The sequence below is a fragment of the Sus scrofa genome, chromosome Y (assembly GCF_054392235.1).
Source record: "Sus scrofa isolate SSC_HxYL_T2T_F1_AM1 chromosome Y, Sscrofa_HxYL_maternal_Yorkshire_Landrace_v2.0, whole genome shotgun sequence".
Taxonomy (NCBI): Eukaryota; Metazoa; Chordata; class Mammalia; order Artiodactyla; family Suidae; genus Sus; species Sus scrofa.
In genome coordinates, this window is record NC_139402.1 from 1,654,463 (window position 1) to 1,664,897 (window position 10,435).

Consider the following 10,435-nt stretch of genomic DNA (forward strand, 5'->3'; position numbering starts at 1 on the left):
ATGTGCTTTTTGCCTTTTCCTTTGTTACTGTGATAATGATGTTGACTGATTTGCATGCGTTGAACCGTCCTTGTGCACCTGGGATGAATCCCACCTGGTGGTGTTGTATGTTCTATTCTATATGTTCTTGGATTCGGTTGGCAAAGATTTTGTTGACAATCTTTGCGTATATATTCATCAAAGACATTGGCCTATGGTTTTCTTTTTTGGTGGTATCTTTGGATTTAGAACTAGGGCGAAGGTGGCATCATAGAGTGTCTCTGCGAGTGTCTCTTCTTCTTCAACCTTTTGAAAAGTTTAAGGAGGCTGAGTGTAAGTTCCTGTTTGTATGTTTGGTAGAATTTGCCTGTGAAGCCATCTGGTCCTGGACTTGAATTTGTAGGGAGTGTTTTTTGACCTATTCAATTTCATTTCTAGTGATTGGTCTGTTCAGTGGATCTCTGTCTTGTTGATTCATTCTTGGCAATCTGTCAGTCTCTAGAACTATGTCCGTTTCTTCCAGATTGTGAAATTTGTTGGCATATAGTTGTTGATAGTATTCTCTTATGGTTTTTGTATTTTTGCAGTATCTGTTGTGACTTCTCCTTTTTCATTTCTTATTTTGTTTATTTGGGTTTCTTCTCTCCTCTTCTTGTTGGGTCTAGCCCAAGGTTTCTCTATTTTGTTGACCTTTTCAAAGAACCAGCTCTTGGTTTGATGAATTTTGTCTCTTGTTTTTGAATCTCTGTTACTGATTTCCTCTTTGATTGTTATGATTTCTTTTCTTCTGTTGAATTTAGGTTTTGCTTGTTCTTCTTTCTCTCATTCATTTAGGTGGTGGGTTAAGTTGTCCATTGGATATTTTTCTTCTTTTTTGAGGAAGGCCTGTCTTGCTATGAACGTCCCTCTGAGCACTGCTTTGGCTGCATCCCCTATATTTTGAGTGGTTTGTTTTCATGATCATCTGTCTCAAGGTATTTTTTAATTTCCTTTCTGATTTCCTCAAAATCCAATTGACACATTCGTTTTTTTAGGAGCATTTTTTTTCGTCTCTATGTAATAGCTTTTTTTCACCTTCTTCTGTGGTTGATTTCTAGTTTCAGATCATTGTGGTCCTAGAAGATACTTGAAATAATGTCTATACTCTTAAATGTGTTGAGGTCAGCTTTGTGCCCCAGTATGTGATCGATCCTTGAGACTGTTCCATGTGCACTTGAGAAGAAGGTATATTCTGCTTTTTTTGGATATAGTGTCCTTAAAATATCATTGTCTAACTTTTCTCCTATTTCTTTAGGAGTTCTGTTGCTTGTTTGGTTTTCTGTCCATAGGATCTGGCCATTGATGTGAATGGGGTGCTAATGTCTCCTACTGTGATTGTGTTCCCACCAATTTGTCCATTTATGTCTGTTAATATTTGTCGTAGTTATCTGGGTGCTCCTATATGTGGGGCATATAAATTGATGATTGTAATATCCTCTTCTTGAATGGATCCCTTAATCATTAAGTAGTGTCCTTCTCTGTCTTTCTTTATGGCCTTCATTTTAAAGTCTATTTTGTCTTGTATGAGGATTGCAGCTCCTTCTTTCCTGTCTGGTCCTTTGGCATGAAATATCTTTTCCCAGCCCCTCACTTTCAATCTATCTGTGTCCTTTGCCCTAAGGTGAGTCTCTGGTAGGCAGCAGATTGAAGGTTTTCGCTTTTTTATCCAATGTGCCAGTCAGTGTCTTTTGATTGGAGCATTCAGTCCACTGACATTTAAGGTGATTATTGATAGTTATGGATTTATTGCCATTTAACATTCGTTTCCAGTTAATTCTATGTTTCTCTTTTCCTCCTTTCTTTTTTTGATGGATGCTTTCCATTTATTTTATGCTCAAATACTTTTCAGTTTTTGTGACTGTAATGTTCAGTTTTGATTTGTGGTTGCCCTGCTTTTTGAGAATGTTAACCCCTTCCTGTATCTGTTTGCTTTGGCCTGATAATCATACAGGCTCAAACACATCCTTAAAAACAATGAAAAAGAGTCTAATTTTTCTTCCTTCCCTTGCCCACAGTGTACGAATTTGCTGTCTTTGTTTTTCTTTTTCTTTTGACAGCTTCATGTTTAGATCTGTATGCTGGCTTATTTAAGTTGTTGCTTTCCAACTGTCGTTTCCTCCACCCTGGATTTTCCTCTTTTTTCTTTTTTATTTTAGAGACGCCCTTTCAGTATTTCTTTTAGAATGGGTTTTGTATTGCTGTACTCTTAGCTTGTGTTGTTGTTGGAGAAATGCGTTATTTCTCCTTCTATTTTCAATGATATTCTTGCTGGATAGAGTCTTCTAGATGGCAAATTTTTTCCTTTCAGCACTTTAAAGATATTTTGCCACTCCCTTGTGGCCTATAGTGTTTCTGTAGAGAAATGAGCTGATAGCCTTGTTGGGGTTCCCTTATAATTAAAGCTTTGCTTTTCTCTTGCTGCTTTTAGATTCCTCCCTTTATCTTTAATTTTGCCGTGTTTATAATAATATGCCTTGATGTGGTTCTATTCAGATTCAACGTCTTTGTGGCCGTCTGTGCTTCCTCTATCTTGACATCTGTTTCTTTAGATGTAGTAATTTTTCAGACATAACTTCTTCAAATATATTTTCAAACCCCCTTTCTTTTCCTTCTCCTTGTGGAATTTCTGTTGTGCATAGTCTGGCCAACTTTATGTTACCACATAGGTCTCTTAAATGACTTTCATGTTTTTCTATTTGGTTTTCTGTCTGCTGTCCTGTTTGGGTGAGTTCCACTGTTCTTTCTTCCACCTCACTAATTCCTTCATCTGCGTTATTCTGTCTGGTCTTTATTGCCTTTCGCTCAGTTTGTGTCTCTGCCAATGAATTTCCTAGTTTTTCTTGGTGCCTCCTCATATGCTCTAGTTCCTTTCGGAGGGACTCTGCACTCCTGTTCATATCCTGTTTTAACTCCGTCCGTCTTTTCACCATATCCCTTTTGAAGTCAACGTCGGTGAGACTGTGTAGGTCTGTCAATGTTCGGAACGTTCCTGAAGCTTGATTTCTGGCCCAGAATGGGATCCAGCCAAGTGGATGTTCCATGTGTCCTTGAGAAGAATGTGTATTCTGCTGCTTTTGGATGGAATGTGCTATAAATCTCTCTTGGGTCCCTCTGGTCTAATGCTTCATGTAGGGCCTGTGTTTCCTTGTTGATTTTCTACCTGGATGATGTGTCCATTGCTGTAAGTGGAGTGTTACCGCCCCCACTATTGTTGGGCTATATTGTCAGTTTCTCCATTTAAGGTGGTTAGACCTTGCCGTAAGTATTGAGGTGATCCTGCGTTGGGAGCATTTATATGTACACGTGTTATACCTTCTTCTCGGATGGAACTCTTGTGGAAACCGCAAAAACCGTGGCAATGGAGGGAGACAAACAGCACTCGGAGATATGGAAATGCAAGGTTTGTTCAGCACCGGTGCAGGCTCAGAGAAGTCACCTCCAGAGTCGGAGCACCAGGTCTTGTTCTCAGTAACCTTTATACACTACAAGGTCTTGATTTTCCCATGTAAGCATCCCGGACCTCCCCCATCCCCAAGCAGACAGTGTTCCTCCCTAAGAAACTGAGCAAGCAAGGTTGCAGAAGCAGAACTGATGAGCAGTGCTGGGTACCTGATTAGCAGGGCTGCTGGCTTGGACAGAGAGCACACAGTTGTTACACTATTACAAGAAGGGTGGCATAGTGATGAGCACAGCTGGAAAGGCTTGCAGCTGCCTTCTTAGCCCAGGGGGGGTTGTTCTTTAGTTAAAACTCCATTTCATTCCACTCTCTTGATGTTCAGGGTGATCTGCACCCTTTACAGATCATCATCAGGCATAACCCTTTGGTAGCCTCTAATAAGTAGCAGGTGGGAGGCTGTTTTTCTTTTAACCATGGTTCCTTTTTTTTTTTTTGTCTTTTTGTCTTTTTTGTTGTTGTTGTTGTTGTTGCTATTTCTTGGGCCGCTCCCGCGGCATATGGAGGTTCCCAGGCTAGGGGTTGAATCAGAGCTGTAGCCACCGGCCTACGCCAGAGCCACAGCAATGCGGGATCCGAGCCACGTCTGCAACCTACACCACAGCTCACGACAACACCAGATCGTTAAGCCACTGAGCAAGGGCAGGGACCGAACCCACAACCTCATGGTTCCTAGCAGGGATCAAACCCCCAACCTCTTGGTTCCTAGTCGGATTCGTTAACCACTGCACCACGACGGGAACTCCTTACCCATGGTTCTTATAAATCCTTTTATAATACTTATCAGGAGAGGTACAAGGCAGGGGATAAGTAGGCACCCTGTGAGTATAACCATGATTGTTCTGACCGTTGTCTTAATTCCTCCCAACCAAGAGAACCATTTACCAAAGAGACTGTCTGCATCCCATCCTTTCCAAGTTTGTACAGGTACATGGGCATGTTTAGTCATGCAGTCAGCAATTTCCTTCACCACCTTTTCGGTGTCATCTATTTGTAGACAGCAATTACTTAAGTTAAATTTTCCACAAACCCCCTCCTTCAGAAGCAAGTAAATAATCCAAGGCCAAGAGATTTTGGTAGATTGCACTATGCATTTTAGTTTGTTGTTGGGCCAATATAGTCAAGGTCCTTGCAGTGTCATTGGGTATCAGTTCCAAAACCGCCTGTAGTCTGATGATGTGGTTCAGCATATAGATAGGGGTGTGATATCCCCAAGCGCCATCCTCTGCCCAGGAGGCAGGCCCATAATATTGAATTATCTGTTCTGGGGGCCATTCATCATCTTTCCAGTTTCCAATTTGGAGAGCCCTCTGGTCTCTCTGGGCACCCTGTGCCTATATATAGGAACTCCCAGTTGCTTTCCTAGTGACAGTAGGAGCAGGAAGAAGGAAGGTCTGATTGTTCCCAGCACACATGCTCCAGCCCAATTTGGGGGGAGTATGGAATAGGCCATTTTTCCAAAAATCCAATATAATCCCTTTGGTGCCCGCCACTGCATATTAGTACTGATATCTTCCCATGCTTGTCGAAGGAGGGAGAAGTTAGACAAGGGATTGGGCTTGGGCTCTGAGCGATTGGAGGATGACCACCATTGAGTCTCTTGGGCAGTCAGATTATAATACCTTAGGCCTAAACATGTTAAGCTTCCTACCGAAACATTAAACCATCCTCCCCACCTCGCAAGACAATTTCTCCCTATAATAGCAGTTCTGAGGAGCCATACCCCATTGGTGAGTTGGGGGTATGCAGTCTCACTATGAGGCTCTAATGGGTCCAGTTCTCTGGCTTGCCAAGGCCAGTGGTCTCCTGTGTTCGTTTCCCCGCATACATAACAAGAGGAGACTTTGAGAGTTTGTGCAATAGTTTCTGCCAGGGCTAAGAACAGGTTCTTAGTTGTGGCCAGAATGGGAGGTGGGATGTTTCTTATCTCTTCATAAAAGGAATGAAAGATGCTGTGAGAGGCAGCTTGGAGTGCAAACGTGATTCTCTGGAAATGTAGCACAGCTCCAGGGTCAAGGCCTCTTCCGTCAATGCGAATGCTTATTTTGAAACTCTCCTTCCATTTGGGCTCACTGGAATTGGAAATAGTGAAATTAACTGGGTTACAGGCTTTAGTCTGGCAGTCTGGAGGGGCTGTACCCTTTTGAAGGACAGCTGTTTTGTCTCCCTTATTCCAGGTTGCCCAGGCCACACAGCTCCAGAAAGTGCATTCCAGGCAACCGCTGCAGGTGGTCCCCCAGCACATATATTCATGCTGGAGTCTATGTTCTCTTTCCCATGATGGGCTTCCACATGGTCTAGTAGAAGTCCATGACCCATTCATAGCTTCACAGGCATCAAAAAGTATTGATACTGGCAACTTGGGGTTGGTAATTTGGGTCCGATTAATTAGCTGCCCTGATTTATGAGAGCGCCGGACTTCTAACCATTCCTCAGTTGGTTAGTATCATGGATCAAAGCAAGTATATTGGTCCCCCTGTTGACAGATAGAATAAGTGGTCCTGTTGTGAGTACAACTTCCATGAATTTCTCCGGAACAGGAGAAATGAGTGGAGTAAAGCAAAGCCCATGTAACCCCTTGATCTGATCGGGTCACTCGAATGTACAGGTCACATGAGGACATGGATCCCGGCAGAACCAAAGGGGACCAGATTAACAGCAACAGGCAGCAAACATACATGTTGGTCATAAGATAAGAGTGTATGACAGTTAGAGAGTGTCTTGTGGAAGGGAGGTAAGGCAGTTTATTTTACCAGGCTGCCGATTCCTCAAGCTTCAGCTGTGCGTTGACTCACCAGCTTCCGGTGTGGCCAGAGCAGGGCTTTGAGATCGTCGTCTCCTTCTCTGTATTGTCAGGCGAAGAGGTCTCTCCGGATTGAGGGCAGTCTCCCACTCTCCACGGTCATCAGCTGTGCCAGCCGGTTTTACTCTAGAATGATGGATCCAAGCATCTATTCCTGTTACTTTAAGAGCAGTGGGGGTGGTTAGAATTGCAGTATAGGGGCCCTTCCATACCGGCCTCAAAGGCTCCTTTTTCCAGTCCTTTATCCACACCTGGTCCCCTGGCTTGTGGGGGTGTACTGTTATACCTAAGGACACAGGTATTCTGTCCGTGACCCATTTATGTATCCGAGAAATAGTGAGCCCCAGTCCTTGTAATTGTTTATGTAATTCCAAGTCTCCCAACTCCCTGGTGTTTCCTTTTAAACTGATTAGTGGAGGTGACCTTCCATATAAGATTTCAAATGGCGAGAATTCTATTCCCTCTTGGGGTGAGCATCTCACTTTTAAGAGGGCCACTGGCAACATGTCTATCCAGGGCAAGCCAGTTTCCTGACATAACTTTGCCAGGGTCTGTTTAAGGGTTCGGTTCATGCATTCTACTTTCCCTGAACTTTGAGGGTGATAAGCAGAATGTAGTTTCCGTCAGATCTGTAAAGCTTTTGCCACCTGTTGTACTGTTTCGGCCACTAATGCTGGTCCATTACCTGACCCGATGGTCAGAGGCATTCCATATCTGGGAATAATGTCTCTCAGGAGTGCCTTGGTTACTTCCCTTGCCTTTTCAGTTTGGGTAGGGAAGGCCTCTCCCCATCCTGAAAAAATACATATAAAAACTAGGAAATATTTGTACCCCTCACTAGGGGTGACTTCAGTGAAGTCCACTTTTATATCCTCAAATGGGGACAGTCCACAGTGTTGTGCTCTAGTTGGTCTGTGGGGACCCTGGCGGGCATTATTCTGTAAATAGTTTATGCATCTTTGGGAGACAGAGGAGCAGAGTGCAGGAAGACGAGCAATGAGATGGTACCTGCCCAGTAGGGTCTCTAAGGCAGTTTTGCCCATGTGGGTTAGCTCATGTTGTTGGTGGACTAGTCTGTAGGCCAGCTGTTCTGGAACGTAAACTCGGTGGTCCCGTGTGACCCACCATCCTGTTTTAGTTTTAGTTCCTCCTTCCTCCCTTATCCATTTTTTCTTCCTCTGGAGAATATCTGGGGATAGCTGGCACTTCTGGGGCCAGCAAGACCTTAGGTTTGTCTGGCTGTTGTCCCCGGGCTGCCTGTCTGGCAGCTGCATCAATACTACGGTTTCCTTTTGTCACTGGGTCATCTCCCTTTTGGTGGCCTTTACAGTGGATAACTGCAACTTCTTTAGGTTCCCATACTGCCTCTAGGAGCTTTAAGATTTCAGCCTGGTTTTTAATTCCTTTTCCTTCAGCAGTGAGGAGCCCTCTTTCTTTATATAAGGCTCCATGGACATGTAAAGTTGCAAAGGCATACCGTGGGTCGGTATAGATATTAACTCTCTGGTCTCGGCTGAGTTCCAGTGCTCTCATTAAGGCCCATAATTCTGCTCTCTGTGCTGACCAGCCTTGAGGAAGCACCTCTGCTTCTATCACTTTTAAGTCAGATACCACAGCATATCCTGCCATCCTTTTTCCATCCTCCATAAAGCTGCAGCCATCAGTATATAAGACCAGGTCAGGATTTTGGAGTGGTTTGTCAGTCAAGTCAGGCCTGCTGGAAAACACCTAATCTAGTACCTCCAGGCAGTTATGGTCTGGGGGCCCCATTCCATCTGGCAGAAGAGTGGCTGGGTTCAGAGTTCATATAATCTCCAGTTTTACCCGTGGACTTTCACATAGTAACCCTTGATATTGAGTCGTTCGTGCATGTGTGAGCCAATGGTGGCCCCTGGTATCCATTAGGGCTACAACTGAGTGTGGGACTTCAACATTGAGGTTTTGTCCCAGGGTCAACTTGTCAGCCTCTCTCACCAACAAGGTGGTAGCTGCCAGTGCTCGGAGGCAGGGAGGCCATCCGGCCGCAACTGAGTCCATTTGTTTAGACAGATATGCCACTGGCCTCTGCCAAGGCCCAAATTTTTGTGTTAAGTCTCCCAAAGCCATGCCATTTTTCTCATGAACAAAAAGGTTAAATTCTCTGGTTACATCAGGAAGTCCCACGGCTGGAGCCTCAGTGAGTTTGGTTTTGATTGTTTGAAATGCTGCCTCCTGGCTTGGTCCCCATTCAAGGGGAGCCTTTTTTTCTCCTTTTAGAGCCTCATACAGAGGCCTGGCCAAGTCTGAAAACCCAGGGATCCATATCCGGCAGAATCCTGCTGCCCCTAGGAACTCACGAACCTTCCGGCGGGTGGTAGGGACAGGAATGGCACAGACTGCCTGCTTTCTTTCAGTCCCCAGCATGCGTCGGCCCTGCATGATGTTGAAGCCCAGATAATACTTGACTTGTTTCTTTGCGGATTTGTGCCTTTTTCTTTGATACCTGATACCGTGCCTCCATCAGTAGGGAAAGGAGAGCTCTTGTTCCTTCTAGGCACTGAGCCTCCGTGGTGCCAGCCAGTAAGAGGTCATCAACATACTGTAGCAAAACACAGCCCAGTTTTTGTCCAGGAAATTCAGCCAGGTCAGCAGCTAGGGCGCCGCTAAGAAGAGTGGGAGAGTTTTTGAATCCCTGTGGGAGTCTAGTCCAGGTGAGCTGATCCTTTGTCCCTGTATGTGGATTCTCCCATTCAAAAGCGAACAAGAGCTGACTGGCAGGTGCCACCCGGAGGCAGAAAAAAGCGTCTTTTAAGTCCAGGCAAGTAAACCACTCAGCAGTGGAGGGGATCAGCCCTAGCAGGGTACACGGGTCAGGGACGGACAGATGTAATGTGACTGCTGCTTCATTTATGGCTCTCAAGTCCTGTACTGGGCGGTAGTCCTGTGTTCCCGGTTTTTTCACGGACAGTAAAGGGGTGTTCCAAGGGGACTGACGTTTTATTAACAGTCCATGCTGAAGCAGCCTATCCAGGTGAACCTGGATTCCCAGTCGAGCTTCTCTGGGAATTGAGTATTGCTGTAGCTTTACCGGTTGAGCTCCGGGTTTTAGATCAATCAAGACAGGAGCGTGGCATTTTGCCAGTCCTGGTGGGTTTCCTTCAGCCCAAACCAATGGGTATTTAGTCTCTAGTTCTGGGGGAATGGTCCCCATTTCTGAAGGGGAAGAGTGCAAGCGCCATTCCTCTTCCCTTTTTACAGCAAGAGCCATGATTAAAGGAGAGGGCGGTTCTGTCAATTTAAGTTGGGCCGATCCATCAGTAGAAAAGGAAATTTGTGTCCCCATTTTAGCCAGCAGGTCTCTTCCCATCAGGGCGACTGGGCAGTCAGGCAGGTAAAGAAATTCATGTATTACTTCATCGCCTCCTAACCGACATCGTCGAGGACTGCAGAAGGGCCTGTGGGTTTGGATACCTGTGGCGCCAAGTATGGTGGTTTCTTTCCCCGAGAGGGGAGCCACAGGTTGTGTAACCACAGAAAGTTCGGCACCTGTGTCAACAATAAAGTCTATGGGGTGGCCCCCTACTTGAATTCTGACCATAGGCTCTCGGGGGCCCAGTTGGAGAGAGCCTTGTCCCCCGTAATCAGACTCTGCCAGGCCAATCAGGTTGGTGCTGAATGGCTCAGATCAGTACCGGCTAGGTGGGGCCTTGGTCTTTTTCTCAGGACGGTTGGGGCATTCATTTTTTTTTTTTGTTGTTTTTTGTCTTTTTTTTTTTTTGTCGTTGTTGTTGTTATTGTTGCTATTTCTTGGGCCGCTCCCGCGGCATATGGAGGTTCCCAGGCTAGGGGTTGAATCGGAGCTATAGCCACCGGCCTACGCCAGAGCCACAGCAATGCGGGATCCGCGCCGTGTCTGCAACCTACACCACAGCTCATGGCAATGCCGGATCGTTAACCCACTGAGCAAGGGCAGGGATCGAACCCGCAACCTCATGGTTCCTAGTCGGATTCGTTAACCACTGCGCCACGACGGGAACTCCGTATTCATTTTTTCAATGCCCCTTTTCTTTGCAGTAAGCGCATTGGTCATGTTCCAGGGGACTCCTTTCCCCTGGCCTGTGCCTTGTCCCCTATGGGGTGGTCCCACTGGGGGCACTGGTTTTGATAGGGCGGCTTTCAGA